The sequence below is a fragment of the Ixodes scapularis genome, unplaced genomic scaffold (genome assembly GCF_016920785.2).
Source record: "Ixodes scapularis isolate PalLabHiFi unplaced genomic scaffold, ASM1692078v2 PGA_scaffold9__187_contigs__length_104089568, whole genome shotgun sequence".
NCBI classification, from domain to species: domain Eukaryota; kingdom Metazoa; phylum Arthropoda; class Arachnida; order Ixodida; family Ixodidae; genus Ixodes; species Ixodes scapularis.
In genome coordinates, this window is record NW_024609884.1 from 72,551,760 (window position 1) to 72,570,695 (window position 18,936).

Here is an 18,936-nt window from a genome sequence, read left to right on the forward strand (position 1 = left end):
GGGGAGACGGGGCGACTAAAACTTTTGGTGTTCTCAGCACTTTCTCTACTGCAGAGCATGTGATTTTGTTTGCAGGGATTATGAAGTAGCGCATTGTGTTGTCTCGTTCCTACTCTTCGTCCCTCTCGTGAAGCGCTATTATGTTCTCCAAGTTATGAAGTTCTGTTGCGTAGTGCCACACAGGTGTGCCAAACGCAACAATCTGGGTCATCGCGCATATTCAAAATTAGTAGTGTCTTGTCCAGCAGGCTGCAAAATATAGAGGTGGGCTGGACATAGTAGAAATGGGCAGTCAGCTAGACCGGTGGGTGGCAAAACCACTACCATCCACTATCCCTGACACCCACAGACGTCTGCCCTGTTAGCGGACAATTTGTGCATTACGGTTAGAAACAGACTATCTGATAGTCAACGCTAGTGTGCCAGCGTTTTCTCATGAGCAGCTACAAGAGGTAGCAATGCAGTTGCTCGCATTCAAACGTAAATGTGGGAACCAACCTTTGGCCTTCTCGGTTGCTTCGAGGCAGTATGCTTATATCTCGGCAGAGTCAAACAGGCTCCGAGGCAGTCAGACTCTCAGGCAGAATGCTTGAAGGTTGAATCTTGGCTGAAGTGCTTCAAATTTGGTGGAGACTACCGTATTTTCGAAAGTATTAGCGGCGAGATGTTTTGGTGGCGCCCTCCTATGGTTCCCCCTTGTGACGTCATTACCTTGCGAACAACAAGTTCGATGGTGTTTGTAAATAGCATGGTGGAAGCCTGAAATCATTGCGCTCTCAAAGCAACACTGCCAACACCGTCGAAATTAAAGTTCTTTCATTCCTTTTATTTCCGTCGATGGTATACCCTTTCCGACGTCATAGTCAGCTTTTGGGCCAATCGTGGAAGGCCGACCACAGCGACGCTTTCGGTCGCGCACGTCGCCAATAAGACACTTTTTTTTTTTTCAAAATTTTCGGCGGTGCGTTTTATACAACGATACTTTCTTATATACTAATTTTTACTTAGAAACTTGCGAAAAAGGGGGGTGCGTCTTATACAACAATGCGTCTTATACACCAGAAAATGCGGTAATTGCAGAGAACGTGCTGTGCAGCAAGCTGTAGTACGGATGTGAAGAAATTCCCATGTGGTCTGAATTTTCAATTCATTGCTAGGGTGTGCCGATATCCCTTGTTGGTTTAGCTTAGCCACCCGAGACTTCTGGGCCCACCGGGCTAATCTAAAGGCTCTAAGGGCTCATTCACACTGGAAGCGGATCCGCGTTCGCAAAGCGGTTGCGAACGTGGTTGTATAAGGATTCAGTACAGTTGCACGCGCACACGATGACATCAAATGCGCGTGCAATTGCACTGGATCTTTATACAACCGCTTTCGCAACCGCTTCGCGAACGCGGATCCGCTTCCAGTGTGAATGGGGGGTAAGGCTAACCGAGATGCTCCCGCGCATCTGCCGCTTCTCCGATCGCACTGGTGCATAGCGACGAAGCTTGACGCGCACGCGCCGGTGCCAAGCCGTGAAGCCCGCCCAATCTCGTGCTTCTTCTGGGTTTTTGTTTTCGTACCTAGCAACCTCCCATCCTCCAAGGTTTCTCTAGATCACCTCCAAATTTTAATTCGGCTCTTGCTCGGTATTTTGCGGCATCTTTCGCGCGTGAAAATGTTTGCACGGACTCTCACATAATATTAAATATTTAGGAAGGACACGCCATTCAGCGGGCAACATCGAGAACGTACCGGGGGCTAAGGCTGATGAGGCAGCCAGGCGCCCACCATCATTGGCTGAAACCGAAGTGTGTTTGGGAGTAAACAAAGGCACGAGGTACGCAAGTAATATACAAATGTGCACAATTAAAAAAAAAAAAAAAAAAAAAAAAAAACTAAGTTTGCGTGTGCATAGTTTTGAGGGAAGCTCAACTTTCTGTTCCATTTCCGAAGCAGTGGAGAGTGTACGAGGATAACTTTGGTGAGCGCTCAAATTGCCCGAGCGCACAGGCTCCGATACTTTTGAGCACGAATCCTCAAAAAGTTGCACAATATCAAATATACTCCGTCCACCCTCAAGCTGAGACTAGAAGCTCCGCCTTCAGCGCGAGCTTTCTGCCCTTGCTAAGACAATGGGGCACGCGCATCCAAAGCCCTGCGAAAGCCATGCGGAGGGCAAGTTCGTCTGCTTCTTGCGCAGGGGGTAGCGGTGACGTCAGAACGCCGAGCCCTGATTGGCTGATCGCGACCCCCTATCTGAGCGTCGTCTGCTCCTTTGCAACGACGTCTGCTCGCAACGTCGTCTGCGTCTGTCTTACTTTTCCTGCGATTACTTCGTTTCAGCTTCGGTCCAGACGCAGCCGATGCTACAAGCGCGAGCATGTGGCCCAGAACAGTGCTTGCACTGCACGAGCGCGCGTGCTTGCCAGGGATGCTGAAAGCCCGGAGCTCGCGCTTGTAGTTTCGGCTGCGTCTGGACCGAAGCTGAAACGACGTATAGTATCGGCTTAAAGGGGCCATGAAACGAATTTTGGGATGGGATGAATGATTTTAAATTGGGACTTTACTAATCGCATATCGTTTAGTTGGCCAAAAGAAAGAGGGTAGAAAGTCAAAAGGCAGCTTTTCGGTACGAACATTTGAAAATATAGCGGACTCTTTTGTACCTTCTTTCCTTCGAAAGCTCTCGCCTTTTCATTATGATACATCCGCGTCTCCCAAAGCGCGTCAGCGCTGCCAACCTGACGTCAGCCGAGCCCAGCTCACGCATTGGACACGAGAACTGCGTCACTCGGACGTATGCGCTCGTCAACAATAAATCCGTCGACGAATATTCGGATTCGCGTTCGTGGCCAATGAGTGCCCTGACGGAACTTATCGTCACTGGGGAATGACAAGTTCTATGGTGTGCATAAAAAGCACGGTGGAAGCTAAGAGTCATTGCACCGGTGCCGAAGAATCTCACGACGACGTGATTTCACAATTCGCATTTGAGTTGAGGATTAAAGCTAAGGAGGAAGATGTAGGAAAATAGTTTCATGGACCCCTTTAAGGGGTATTCACACGAGGGAGAAATCCCGGGGATTTCTCCCCGGCGCGCGCGCATCACGAGATGAAAACGCGAGGCTTTTGCACATCGCAAAGCCTGACGTTTTCGTCGTGGGATGCGCGTGCCGGAGAGAAATCTCCGGGATTTCTCCCTCGTGTGAATACCCGGATGAGTATTATGAGTATTGGGGGAGGAAATCAAACAGTCACGCCTCTAGCGGTTTCAGCTGTGAGGAAAACAAACCGAATTTTCTTGTTAGTTTTTGATCAGAGAACTCGAAGATGACGATTTGAAGGCCGCTCCTCGTGTGACCAAAGAACTGATCAGAGCGAAGCGCTTGTGCCCAGACCGTGCTAGGCGAGGTTCCATTTTTTTTTTATGCCCTGTTAGTAAACACCGGGCTGTGGGGACAACAAGCTCGATCAAGCGCTCCCTTTAATTCGATCTCCTGCCCAATGGGGAATCCGTCTCTGCTCATGTGAGCACGCACGTTCTATTGCAATATTAAACGCCTACAAAGCTACGTTCACGCGCAAAGCAGACTTCAGTGTCAAGCAAATAACAAATAGAAAAAATGAGAAGTGGACACAAAAAGAAGACACTTTTTTATTGTTGTATATTTGACCCCGCTAAAACAAAACCTCGCGTTTTTCTTTTTTAGTTTTTTTCCCCTTTAGTTTGGCGTTTATTGTCCCCGCGAACACCGTCGGTAACATTGATAAGCAGAGAACAGGACAGGAAACGAACTACGAGCAGGATAACCTTTCAAAATGCCAACAATTCGTCGCCAACGTTGAGTGCCTTTCTGAACGCGACCTACTTGAAGGGGGTGCGACCAGTGCCGTGGCTATTATGTGGGCTCTCTTTGTTATCCATTCACTAATTTCCGTATCCCAAGTTCGTGTATAGTGAACTCCCCATAGAGGGAATATGGATTGTAGTTAAACGATGCGTCTAAGGTGCGCCGCAGGGCGTGATATTTATCGATGTCATTATAGCTGAAACGATATTTTTTTCCTGAAATGTTTTGTAACACGTATCAGTGATCCTGTTCCTTATAGTTGGAGTGCATAGAATAACCCTACGATGTTTTTCGTTTGTTTGTTTTTGCCGTTTTGTGCTGTTGTTTGCTAATAAGCCATTCTGGTAAACAAGATTTGCGCAAATGTATAATTGTGTTTCTCACTGCCGTCGATACAAATTTCGCAATGCGGAAGTATCTTCAAAACTAATTGAATTACATTTCTGTGTATTTGTACTCTACCAATATACTTTATAGTGAAACTAACTTGAGTAGTATTTTAAATACTTTATGAAGCAGGTATTTAGTAACTTAACTTAAATACTTTTATCGAGTATTTTGCCAATACTGAGATATATATATATATATATATATATATATATATATCATATTTACTCGAGTAATCGCCGCACTATTTATGAACAACTTTCCCGCAAAGCGCATATACAGCCAATCATTGCGTTGCGCATAAATAACATAGCGAATAACTAGATCAAGAACACGATTCACTATACAAATGCAACCTTCCCAGATGGTATCTTCGCGCGAAGACGTTATCTCTGTCCTGTAAACCGCTGAAATCATGCTGTTGATCGCGGTAACTGGCAATCCGCATGCTCCGCGGAAAAGCGAACCCTCAGGTTTTCCTCATAAACAGCGCGGCTTTTACTCGAGTAAATACGGTATTCAACGACGTAAAATTCTCGAGCACAGTTAGCGAGTTGTTTAACGACAGTGACTTTCTCTTTTGGCTTCCAAGTGCGCAAGGTGGTGGTATACTTTCATGAAAAAGCAGTCAAGCTTGTGTAAGACAAAACGTATATAGACCGACGGATGTAAGATCGAGCTTGTATGCACAATTCGATACGTATGTGTCTGTCTCTCTCAGTCACACCATTTGTCGGCCTGAGTGTGTGTGCGCGCGCGTATACAAGTTTTTGTTTGTTTCCTTCGCATTATGATATACTTGCATGAGATGCGACGTAATTATCGATAGAAGTGGAAGATAGAAACAAAACTCACCTCTCCGATTAGCGCGTAAGAGCACCGAATTTCGCTCGTGTTCAGAGTGCTATACATTTTTATTTGCCGGGTCTTTTTTTATTACAAATATTCTATATTTTTATTACAAATATTATTACAATATTTTATATAAAAAATATCATAGTGATATTGGTGTGGCTTAAATCACAATTTAAACCATTTTGATTTGCTTATCGACCTCAATGAATTCGTGGTAGATTAATTTCAGGATATAAATGCCTCGTTGATTTATCGAAAAAGTGCACCCTCTAGAAGCCGGGAATGTTTCTCGTCGGAAGCCAGCTTGCACTGTGATCGGTACACGATGTTACATTTATTTCCTGGGATATATAAGCACGCGAAAAGGCGCCGCAGGCTGCTGAACGCGTCTCACTGTCGCACGCCAACTCCTCCGCTAGCGGCGCTACTCGCGTTTTTCAAAGCGCCCCCTATAGTTCTTGCACGGAGTGCATACATCAGACAAAAGATCGTCTGCATACAGATTCGAACGCGAGTCACCGCGAGATCCCTGATTCGAATGCCGCAAGGCAGTGAGTTCAAGTAAAAAAAGCTTGGCACGCGTCATTCGAGTCACGCGGATATTGCGGCGAATCGTACTGTCTTTTGCATGAGGTATGTGCAGTGTAACCCCGGCTTTAGGTTTTCGTGAGATTTTTTTTTTTTTTTTTTTCATTTTTATCGTTCGTCAAAAAGAACCTAATTACACATATATAAAAAAAAAACAATTTACGTCAACACTTTACGATTCTCGGGAGCCAATGTAGCGGTGCCAAAAATGCCGCGTCACGGCACTCGACGTCCTTCGTGCATTCTCTATCACCGCTCAACCGGTCACGCAAAAGTGAATGCAGCCTGATGCTGCTCGTCTTTTTTTTCTTTTCTGTGCTTGATTTAGTGACTTTAAGTCGTGAATCGTTTCAAAGACGACGACGAACGCCGTGGCGATGCACTTTTAGCGCTGCTGGATCGTCTCCATCGAATCGCAGCGGCTTCACGTGAAACAGAGTATATGCGTATAATGGACGCATAACACAACCCCGAGACTGCAGGTAAGCAAAGGACGACACACGCACACACGAACACGAAAAATCTCTAAATTTAAGACTTTCCGTGCGTGTGTGTCATCATTTGCTTACCTGTAGAGTCTCGGGGTTGTGATGTACGTCTAATGAGTCACCAGCTCGTTTGCGCCCTGTAGCTTTCTGTTCGTTACTCTATAGTATCTACGCAATAATAATAAACCTGAGACTGGGGAGACAACCACGCACATCGTCTCTTGTATAACAATGTGTGGTTGACAGTTGGACAACCACACACATCGTCTCTAACTAAAACAATGTGTGGTTGACAAGTTTTTTTTTTTTTTTTTTTTTTTTTTATTGGTAGTGCGAGTAGTTGTCCGTTTCTTTTTTCCGCGGGAGACTCCCACAAGCGCAGTGCGTACCGGAGAGCCCATCGTACAGTACCGGATAGGCAAAAACGGTTCCCTAAATCTCTCTAATGAAAGTAGCAAGATACGGTCGAGCGTCGCCCCCGTTTGCTCTGGCATTTATGTGGACGTATATCGGTTTCACTTTCAACACATTACTAGGGAGTTTGAGCAAACTGTTCCCGTGTTCCGCTTATACCGTACTACCGGAGCCTCTGGAGCGGGTAGGGCTTCTAACTGCGCTGCTTCAAAGGCTCCGGTAGTGCGGCACACGGAACACGGTAACGGTTTCTATTGCGTTGAAACACTCGAAACGCCGTCAGTGAAATCTCAGTCTGGAGTAGAGTACTGCACGAGCCGGAATTTCTGTCGGGCCCGGCCCGAGCCCGACAGAACATTTAATTTCTAGGCCCGGCCCGACCCGGCTCGGAAGAGACACTGCCCGGGCCGGGCCCGGCAGAATTTTTAGACAGAAGCCTAAGCCCAGCCCGAGCCTGACAAAAAAAAATTTTAATATAAGCCTGAGCACGCCCTGGGCCCGACAGATTATATACATGAGCCCGAAAAGGTTTGCGGTCTTTAACCTAAAGACTCTTTAAGCATAAAGCGAGCATATTTGATTTAAATTTCTTTTAACTTTAAACCGAGCTTTTCTTTTTTTTTTTCTTTTTTTTTTTACACAGTTAATATTCTGGTTTAGACGATGTGTTTTCGAGAATATGGGCGAAATATGCGCTTATGACTGATTTCGAGAAAAATAACTTATGCAATATTTTATTTACTGTATGCATTTCTTGAAGAGGTATTGGACGTTTCGTTGTGCAATTTGTTTCAAGAAGACTTTCCTCTCTACATGGTTTTGTGGGGAAACAATCACGCTAGTGCATCTTCAAAAGGCTGTATAAGCATAAAATTATCTATGGTAGTTAGATTATCTTTGGTGTAATAGTAAGGCCCCCTACACAAAGTGCACTGTCAAGCTCACGTTTTTCCTTCAGTTTTTTTTTTTTTTTTTTTTTTTTTAAGCAGAAGAAAAAGGCATTGATGAACGCTACGACTGGAGTGCCCTCGTTTTCTTGACCGCACATTCTCATACGCTGGTGGTCCTCTTATTCAAGTGAAAAACTCCCAAATGCAAGACGTCTTTTTTTTTTTTTTTTTTTGAGCGGCGCCGCAGTGATTTTGCATTTCGCTTGTTTGTTTTCATTAAACCTAAACGATCAATGAGCAAACTTTTTGTTACCAACAATTTAGAATTTTCGGCAGAAGACTGCCCAGCAACAGCCTAGGCGGCCCTAAATTATTTTTGTTCAAGCCCAAGCCCGACCCAGGCCCGAGAAAATGCGTGCTACACGGCCCGAGTCCGGCCCGCGGGCCGGGCCGGGCTCGGGAACGTGCAGTGCTCAAGTCTGGACACAGTCGAGTTTGGACGTCGCGAAACTTCTCCAGTTATATATTATAGTCAGCGATGTACCAATTTCTTTATGAGTGTGTGTGTGTGGGGGGGGGGGGGGGGGGGGGAGGGAAGGGGCAAACCAGAACTCCCCCCCCCCAGGGCCGGGGGGCGGTGCCCTTGGTATCCCTTGGGTGCCGCCTGAGTGTTTGGCCTGGCAGGGACGGCTGTTTCAGGGGGGCAAAACACATGCCTTGCCCCCCACTCTGAAAACTGGGAGGGGGGAAGCGCCCCCCTTGCCCCCCCCCCCCCCCCCTTCCCGGTTTGTACGCCCATGACTATACACTCTAAAAAAGTTTGTGCGTCTACTTTCACGCACAACACTCGAAGAGCCAATCACCGCAACTTATGGTGGCAGCTCAGGGAATGGCAATGCCGAAACATATGTTTAGACCAAAAAACGCAGTCTGAGTTGTGACATTAAAGGCGGGAACACATTTGCGAAAAAACAAACCGGAAATCGGAGAGAAATCGGAGGCTGCGAAAATCGTAGCTTGCGATTTTCGGGAGACGAGCCACATGAGGTGGAATGCGCGGCGCGGAGATCGCAATGCACTGCGGTTTTCGTGCTCCGACTTCAGGAGGCTGTGCGGTAGTCTGGCGAACTGGCGTCCCATATTTCGCGCCTCTTAAAAACTTCAGCTATTAAAACCTCGTTGAATGCCACGCGAGCCTTTGTACCACCATCCTTTGATAAAGACAGAAGGGGTTTTCTACGAAGGTTGAGACGAGAACGCAGGGATGGCATACGATGTTGCCTGCGCTGCTTGCGAAGCTGCGTGAGCCGCCATGTTGCGAGCCGATCGTCTCTTTTCGTACCGTCCTGTTCCGGGCTTTCGCTCACCGAGCTCCTCCGCCCCGAATTCGAAGGCGCCGTGCGAAAATATCTGGCGCTGCAGATCTTTCGAACCGCTCCCGATTTTCGGAAAAGGGGAGGAGCCTAGCTGCCGTGCGATTTTCGTGTGCGGTTTTCGCACAAAATTCGGCTTTTTTTCGCAAATGTGTTCCCGGCTTAAGCAATGCTTTTTTGGTCTAAACATATGTTTCGGCATCGTCATTCGCTGAACTGCCTCCGTAAGTTGCGGTGATTGGCTCTCCGAGTGTTGTGCGGGGAAAGCAGACGCACGGGCATTTTTTAGGGTGTGCACTCGCGGATTCGCGCGAAAGTGGCGAAATCGATTTGTCGCTGGCAGAAAATCTGGGTATGGGTCCCGGACTCATCCAGATTATCCGCCAGCGACGAGTCGATTTCGCCAACCGGCCCCAAAATCCACTTTCCGTCTGCGCGGATCTGCCGGCGAATCCTCAAGTGTACTCGCGCCATACATTTAAAAAAAGAATTGCGTTGTGGCATGCAGCATGGCGAAATGCCATGCTCAATGCCACAGCAAACACAGTTGTTTTTTTTTTTTTGTTTTTTTCTAGGTTTAAACGGTATTTTTAGTTTCGTCCTCCGAAGATTGCAGCGATTGACTCTCCGGAGTGCCTTGCGGAAAAGTTGACGCTCCAGATTTCTTAGAGTATATATTGCCAACTTTGGCTCCGATAGTGCGAAAATTATCGCGTTGATGGTAATTAACTTGAACTGAAACAAACTAAACACAGCTCACGATTTTGTAACCAAGGCCTCAATGAGTACTGTTAAAACCATCAGTCGTATTTTTTTGTTTTCCCTTCATCGAGGAAAATGGTGATGTGATTGGTCTGGAGCAATTTCGGAGCACCCTCTGGAGCAGCCAAAAGTACATTTTTTTTAGCAGCAAATAAAAAAAAATATATTTTGGAGCATAAGCGCACACTTTATTTGCGTTCAGGCCACTGCGAACATTACGTTAAGATTCATGCGATGGTCTGCACAGCTATAAGGCAGTGTCTCTTTGCCTTCCCACGTGTGTGCAACCTTTTGTTAGCATCAACTGCACGGCAGGCTTGATTCCCTCAAGTATAACGAGCCGCGTATCTCCGCGAAAAAGCGCCAGACACGGCAACAATAATATGACTGACGAAGGACAGTATGAACTCCTGTGAATGGTTATGCTAGGTACGCAATCAAAGGTAAACCTGAAATAATGTTGGGATAGAATATTTTGAACACCCAAACTGGCGGTTCGTTCAAGTTCTAAAATTGTCATAAAACTGCCATTCTTAATTCGGATTAAAAAAAGCGTTTGCCATTTGATTATGAAAAGCAATTATATTTTATATGTAGAATTTCATGTTAACAAACATTAGCACGTAAACAATAAATATGATTATTAAAAAAAAAAAACTCCAGCTAATTTAATTTTAATTGATTATATAGAGCAGTTCATATAAATCTTCTCGCGATACCCAAATAATTTGCTATATCTCGTATTTGAAAAACAAAATGTCGTCAGAATATTGCGGTCTATTCTACACACTGTACACATACTAGCCGCAGTTAAAAAGAATAAAAAGCACGAGCCATTCCTCTGTGAAGGTGAAGCGAAGCTGTTTGGCACACGACACAGACCCGCCCTGAAGAGCCGGTGGAAACTAGACACGCGCGACAGGACCGCCACCCCGGGAGAGCGCAAGGAAATATAGGCACGCAAGCGCTTGGAACGACGACAATTAAAGAGAGGGATGCGCGAGCGTAGATATGGGCCGACGCGGGTCGCACAGCGGCAATTCTTAAAGAAACCTTTAGTATCTACCTGAGAGTCTACTGATCTTGCAAATGGTGCCTATTGATAACTAATTTATTCAATAGACCTCTCGCTAAATTACCCAAGCATCAAGGAGGATGCAGGGAATGGTGTTCCACGCGCCACACGTCCCGGCATCTCAAGCAGGAACTGTTTTAAAACAATAGCCTAAAAGAAATGGCATCTTGCACGCGAGTTCGTCAACGCTTTATTTTGGTTGTTTACTTCGAATATTTTATACGGGGAAGGCGCGCGCGTGCGGGCGGTCCGAGCGTAGAGTTTTGGGTCACGCGCACGAAAAATCCACGGAACCCTAGCCGTAAACAGCTTCGCTGTAAAAATACTGCAGGGTACAGTTGTTCCATCAGCATTCACGAAATTCCTTTTTATTCCTGTTTTTAATATACTCGACGCCCCCGTGTGTGACGTCCCGCTCTGGATGAGTTCTTTCTCCCTGGCACAAGGGTGCGCTGCGGCGAAGCGAGACGCGCACCATCGGGAGCGATGCCTCTTCCGCGATTGTCGCTTCGCTGCCGTGCACCAGTGCGCGGTGAGGAGCGCACTCAACGGCAAAATAGAAAATTTCTTTTTCTATAAAAAGGACAAAAGGAATAAGTCAGGTTGTTTTCATTTTAATCAGATTCATTTTATTTAAATAAATGTAGCTAAGAAATATAGTGATTCTCTACCACTAGATGTATTTTTCCACATTGCAGACTGATCGATAAATTTGTCCGATCACTGGTAACAATGTGGAAGAAAGAATTACTGTCAATGTAAAGTACACTTTAATTAACAACGTTTTTTTGTGTAATACCACCATAAAATAGGAAACAGAGCTCGATTTTTTAGTTCGATATAAAGCTTTATTTGAATTTTCTTTCGCGTTCTGACTTAATGGCAATAGGACATTACTTTTCAAGTTTTCGTTTCCTTTTTTTTTTTTTCGTTTTGGTTTTGCTGCAATAGAACGTTACGTAGCTGGCGAACGAAGTGGAAGGCAGAAATCAATCTCAACGCTCCGATTTGTTCAGAAGAGCACTTCGTTTTGCTCGTGTTCAGCCACATATCAATCTTTTTAGCTTGATAATTATTTGATTTAGATACGAAAAAAAAATACATATACAAAACATCAAATGATAGACAAGCGGTAAATTACAAAATGTTTTAGGGATTACTCGTGCTGGAAAGGCTTGATTGAAATCATCATAGTAAAACTGGTCCGATCTAAATTACGATTTGAATCAAATTAATTTTTATCATCCACCCTGCTCAACAGACCTAACTAACCTATCAGAGCAGACCACGAACATTGGGAATGTTGTGAAACTTCCGAGTGCTGTCAGTGCTTGATGCAGAGATATAATCAAATAGTAGGTTATCTGAGTCGATAATCGAGTTGTCAACGTTCGCACCAGCCTGCAGAAATAATTTGGCCGTGTAGCGGGGTGGGGAGCTATATATATATTAACTTTTAATAAAATAAAATGCAATGAAGTTTTGGCGGAATATTGTCGCAAATTCATATTTCGGCAAAATGTAGCAGGATGTAGCAAGGTAACTGCTTTGGCGCAGTTTGACGCAAAAAGCGCAGCAATTGTATCACTGGAAAACGCCAACAAACAGGGCTTAAAAGCGTCATGGACCAGAGTCGCCCTCTGGACTAAAGGAAACGCAACATGCAGTTTAAGCACTTTAAGACCGGGAAACGAGAAATGACTGACCGGGAAGTGGAGCATCGCATGAAGCGCGTCAATTCGGCTGTCACTGCATGCATTGCGCGCTTTTAAATGCCATGTAGTTCCAACGCTAGTAGTAACGCTACTATATAATCCCCCCTTTCTTGACAGGCGAGGTCATTAAATTCACCCATCAGAGCATAGGCGTAGACTTCGGGGGGGGGGGGGGGGGGGCATGCACCCCCCCCCCCCCCCCCCTTTCGAAGTCCACCTTTGCACCCCCCTGATGAAATCCGGGGGGTGCAAAGCCCCCCCGGGCCCGTAAACGCCGCCCACGTTGCCTTTATTGACAAAATACATGGAAAATGGAATCCCATCGTGCTTTCGTTAGCTCCAATCTCCAGTTCTGGTGGAAAGGTAACGCGCAGCACCCCCCCCCAGGGGGGGTGGGGGGGGGAATGGATAGTCTACGCCGCTGCATCAGAGTACACTGACCCCACAAATATCCCACATGTTACCGTGCTCAAGAATTTTTAACCTACAATGTCTTCTTTAGGCAATTAATTAATCGGCCGAAATGTTTGAGGCCGATTAATTATGGTTAATGTATTATCAAATATATTATATATATATATATATACACACACACATTTGGGTAACAAAATTGCTGGGATTCGTAGAGCTTTAACGATTCAGAAACATTGCGTTTTAGTAAAGCCATTTCATTTATTGGTTTGTTTGGCATAAATTTAAATTATCGCACATACACATATCATTATACATTTGGAAAACACAAGCCTTAGCGATGCAGCAATTGTGACCTAATGAAGCCATTTCATTTCAATTATTAGTTTGAACACATATGAACGCCTTGCGGTAGAAGTGTAGAAATAAATGGTAAAAGCGATGACGAAAACAAAATTTACACACCTTTTTAGTGCGGCACGTTGGCAGATACAAAATTAAAATAAGTAATAAAAAATGTCGATATGTTATTTACCTAGAAGTATTTATGCAATTAAACTTAACAAAAAATAATAATGTGGTGCTTCACCGGTCCGTGATCTCCTTTACCGTGGGCAGTATTTACATTCTTTGAGTACAGGTAGTCGGGTTCCACTGGTGACTGACTTATCGTTTAAGGAATGATAGTCGGCGATGAATGCATTAATCGGAAGATTAATCAAGTAATTTGACGCCTTATCGCAAACACGATTAAGTTGAAATCGAGTAGTGAAGCGTACCGCAAGCGTCCTAGTCGACACAACTTCTATACTCGGTGACCGCACTCAGTTACGTCAACATACGCCAAGATTAAAAAGGGGCGAACAGTAGGAGTGATAAAACTTACACGAGCGTCATGGAACGGTACAATCACAAAACGCATTAATTTTACACAAATTAAAATTATTTTGAGAACCCCTATAGCGACATACATGAACGAAACACAAAATTATTAACTATAACTTTTTATTGGTGCTTCCTGTCAGTCATCTGCCTCCGTGCGGCCAATGCATATGCCCATTGCACCTGCCATACCGAACCCACTCCAACAAGTGATACACAGAAAAGTAAGATAGTAGAAAGCGAAATCCCGAAAACGTACAAAATTGAAATTATGCTGCAGAAACAATCGTTGACGGCACAGCATAGTTATAAACGCGGGTCAAGGTACCGTGTTACAAACTCCTTTCGTACGGCCTAGCGCTCCTGTCTGACACAAGGAAAACCTCCATAAGAGACCAGCGCGGGCAGAAATCTAGGTATTTCAAGTACTTCAGCGAGTAACCAGAGGTAAAACAGATACAAACCTTGTTTCATGAACTCAGTAAATACTTGCAGCTAGTTGTTACCACTATAACATAAACTTTGCGCGGGGAAAAAAAAAGTAAACAAATAAACCAAACAAGAAAAAGTGACTAGAAAACGACCGTGCCACGAGTGTTCGAGCGCGTACCGCTAACAGTTCTACATAAAAACCGTGCTAGAAGTCTTCAAGAAGACGCCTCAACATCGGTGAGTATTTAATTCCCGTAACTCAAAAGGCAAACATGGGCCAAAAGAACATTAAATCCACGTTTATTTCGAGAGCTCTTTGCCTTTTCGCCTAAGGACACTACCACCGTAAGCCTAAAGCGGCTCTTCGGATTCGGCCTCGATTTTGATAAGCAAGTAATTGCGCATAAAAGCACTCCCTCACTACTTAGGCGATATAGGTTTGCAAATGGACATTATAATTAACACAAACGGACTGCCAAAGTCAGTGCCTCGATAAAACAATGGGAGGTCACGTTTTAGTTAAATTTCAATGGCGCAAATGTGTATGTAGTACATCACTCTAACATTCCAGACAACATTGAAACAGAAATCGGACTACATTCGCATGCCACCACTTCATAACACACAACGATTCACTTCACGTTAACCAGAAATCAGCGACTTAATTGTTAAATTCCATAGCGGGCTGTACCCGAGGTGCAGCAACGCTACGCAGTTAGCGACAAAGGCAATACCATGTATGAGAGTACGACAGCACGCCAGTTTTGCTAGAATTACATGCGGACAAATGAGATAAATCGAATGTTTAACGTCCGTACTGAGTAACTTGCACGATAAAGCGAGGACAAGAAAATGCAATACTGCAGCGGCTGTCTCCACTCCCGCCCTGAAACGGCCCACACAGAAATGGCGGATCGGCGCAGCCCCAGGAACCTCCCAAGACACTCAAGGGTTTCAAACCGGACCACACACCACACAGAACCTTCACACACACCATCCAAATGCACCAAACAGTGTCACACATTCGCTCGGACAAAGGAAGTGTACAGAAATACGCCATCAATCTGAAATTTCCCTAAAACGGACGCTTTCTGCGTCCGGGTTGAAATCTACTGATCGGGGACAGGGACATTTACGCACTATCTTCCCGAGGCGGGATGCATCGTTCGGTTCTCGTGCTATTCGATATTTTCTGCACGACTATTCGTTTCAGAAACATTATATGGCGGTCATTAGACGCATTTCGCGGTTGAATGTGTCGAAAAGACGGTCTGGGCGTTATTGCGCAATCATCTCGACCGCCATGTTGCCTAGGGTCTGGGGAATGTACATTTCCCTAACATTCTCCATTATCCTTGATCTGGCGTCGCGGTGGCTTCGAAGCGAACGCCGCTGTATTTTTGTCATGTTTTGGGGGTTACAGCGTGTCGTGCCTTGCATCTTGATGTCATCAGCCTTTGGTTGCCGGCGTGCTTTGAACATTGGTCGAGTTTTCGGTGCCTTTCAAACTTGGCCGCCTGTAGTAACAACCATTTCTTGTTGATCGCCGTCGGATCGTCATTTCCGTGTTCTTTTCGTCCTGCAATGCCAATCTTTCGTGATTAGACTGGTTGAAACGGTTAAATAGTTCAATGTAGTTCGTGTATAGCCTGCTTTTAAAGATTTTCCCCCCAATTAAAGTGGCGTAGCCAGGAATTTTTTTCAGGGGGTGTTTTTCTTTAATCAAACCGTTAAAAATGCAAAAAAAAAAAAAAAAAAAAAACCAAAGGAAAAGGAATTGCACAAACACAATTTTAGATAATATTTTCCTGTTTCTTAGGAGACAAAAATTCAACCTTCTTTGCCACATTTCGTTTGTTAAATCTGTAAACGGAGAAACTTATGGTAAACAACGAAAACACGCAATCATAGAATATAATAATGGCATTTGAACAAACAAGTCGAGACAGACCCCCAAAATATTCCGGTGCGTACACTTCTCTGTGGAACACTTGGGTATCCAATGACTGAAAAACTACGGGAGAGTGCCAGAGAATAGTGAAGTTTAGAACACGATTAAACATAAAAACTGCAATGCGCACTGGGGCAGTGAGCAAGTGAAGCGTCACACTCATTGTTCCTGCGCGGATCACTTTTTTTTCAGAAATGATCGTGCTGTGGTCATGCTTCGGGTTCTTTCCGTTCTTCGACGTCGTTTTACGAGAAAGGGGCAGAGAAAAGTACCAGTTTCTATCATTTTATGGGGTCTAAACATTTAGTGAAAGCCACCGTCGGTCGATACAAAGAAGCGAGAGGACACTTTTGGGGCTAACGTGGATGTCCCGGTGAATGTTCAGAAGCGTAACCCCTAGCAAGCGCTCCTGTGACGTTGAAGCTCTCAGGTATGTTCAGAAGCGTAGCCCCTAGCAAGCGCTCCTGTGACGTTGAAGCTCTCAGGTATGGCTTGAGTCCAGTAGCGTCACAAGGGGGGTGCGGGGGGGGGGGGGGGGGGGGGGGGGTGTCCGCGGCGGGTGACGAGCCGGGGAGGGGGGTAGGGGGTTGTTGGCGCGGGCCAACTCCCCGGGTGCCGCTGACCCTAGTGACGCCACTGCTTGAGTCTTCGGAGTCTCGAGAGCGAGCGTTCTGGTCCTAATGGGAACGGTGGCCAGGATTTGCAGCAGGCGGTTTACATTAGGATACAAGGTCACCGGGCAAAGGCGAATTGCCTGTACCGCTGAGACGCGCTAAGCGGTGCGGTCCTTCCATATTTGTGTCCAAACCAGAACTTCCCCAGGCAGTTTATTTAACGAAACGAATGCTTCGCACTGGAGATTTGCTCGAAGTCGAGGCTTGCGACATGGAGACCGACGTCGTTGTCCACAACATTGCTCTCGCCTAGAGAGGACGATGCTGCAAGACGTGAATGTGCCGACTCTTTTGAAGACCTTGATGACACGCTTTAAGTTGTAGGTCCAGGGGCTCCGGAAGTATATCTGATCTGTGGGGGCGACGTCTGGGGGCTCATGCAACTCATGCCGTATCGTGTAGTTCCCCCCCCCCCCCCCCTCTCTTTCTCTCTCGCGGCCTAGGTGGTGGGAGGGGCAAAGAAAGGGGGGGGGGGGGGTGCCGTCGGGACAGCTTTGAGTGAGAAAGCATGCCCCCCGGTTCCGGAGCCCCTGTGTAGGTAGGTCAATAATTATTATTGAAAAAAGCGTCAAGCGACAGCTTGGCTATTAATCTCATTACTTTCACGACTCACCTGCTGAACGAGAGAGTGTAAACATTACCCACTGCAGCGATTAAAGAAGTCAACTACGACAATGCGCATTCCAAAGTTGCTTCTAGGGTGCATATGCTGCCACTTTTCACTCTCGCTTCTTTTTCTTCTTTTTTTTTAATTAAAAAAGGTGTTTTTTTTTTTTTTACATTTTGGTTGGTGTATCCCTGAGAATAAAGAAATGCAGGCTAATAAACACTAAAAAAGAGGAAGAAAGGACGAAAACAAGAGAAAAAAAAACAACGCTAAGCTGTTTGTCATTTCGTCGTCCTGTTTTCAGAGTTTGCCGCCCTAAAATTGACGTCGAGTCCTTGAGACGCAAAGGGTGGGGGACTTTAGTCAAGCAGCCTGCATTCTCCGAAGCGAGGCCAGCGTCCTTTGAGGTCGGGATTTCGCGGCTTTTGTGACGTCGGGAGCTGAGCCATTCGCACCTGTGAGCCTGAACAAAGGCTTGGGTTACACGGCCGAGTTGGGCGAGAGCTCTTCAGAGAGCCGGATCTGCGGTTTTCACGCAGTCCACGGACAGTGTTGTCATCTTCGTTTTGCTTTGAAATGTTGTAAGCCCGGCCCCTCGCCGTAGTGGGTTGTCGAACAGAAAGAGAAACACATATGATTTTATTACCTTGACAAAACAACGAAGCACACACGCACACGCACACACACACACACACACACACACACACACACACACACACACACACACACACACACACACACACACACACACACACACACACACACACGCAAACTGACACTGGAAAGGGGAATGGGGAAAGAAAGAAACGTTGAAATTTCGGGAAATGTTTCGACCCTCAAACCTCCCCCTCCCCTCCCCCTCCCCTTCCCACCCTGGCTACGCCACTGAGCGACTGAGCTACAGCATCGTCAGTTGTCGGCATTTCTGTCAAAATGGCGGATGGCCTGTTTCTTTGTGTAGGCGCGTACCATTTCATTTTGAACGGGTTCCCTGGCCGACTTCGCGTGTTATCGAAGTTTCCTATATCATTCGATGCATTCGCTTCAGAAGCTGCTTCTTAATTGTATTTTTGATGGCTTCCGATCGATGTTTGAAAGTCAACTATTGTTCGTGCGAACTTTTCCGATCATTGCATTTTGACGTTACGTGCTACGGCATGCTGATGTCTAGAGGGCTTTGGGCTATCGGTGCGGTAGATACGTTTGATACGTTAAGCGGATCATTCAAGAATATCACTTTCATGAAACAAGCTATTGATTTTATTTTTAAGCGCGAGTGTTCAGAAGCGTAACTTGTGGACGAATCGATGCGGAAATCAACAGCTGGTTAGAGTCAACATATATACCCCAATCCTGTAAGTGTGTGAAAATACGAGTATTTTTTTTAAGCGGGATTACCGTGTATTTAATTATGGAGTGAGGTGCCGAGTACTTATTTTGTATTATTTTTGTTTTTACCAATCTGGTTTCTAAAATCAGCGCGATTCGTGTGGAGTATAATGTAAAATGTACTGAAAAAGAAGAAAAAACAACATCAAAAATGAAAGGATAAGGGCTGTAGTGGCCCTTTCATTTGCGCCACATCTGTGGTAGATA

General features: G+C 45.5%; 1 protein-coding gene across 8 annotated transcripts in view; it reads left to right on the forward strand.

Annotated features, from left to right (window-relative positions):
- The first annotated feature begins 14,026 nt into the window (after nt 1-14,026).
- Nucleotides 14,027-18,936, forward strand: part of LOC8053740 (probable peroxiredoxin prdx-3) — a 40,458-nt gene continuing 35,548 nt past the window's right edge. The window contains exon 1 of one of the 8 annotated variants that reach the window (XM_040503292.2): nt 14,027-14,345. The gene's annotated coding sequence lies outside the window, so the exon portion shown is untranslated. The remainder of the gene's footprint in view (nt 14,346-18,936) is intronic. The other 7 variants (XM_040503295.2, XM_040503289.2, XM_040503287.2 and 4 more) reach the window with 7 other exon arrangements.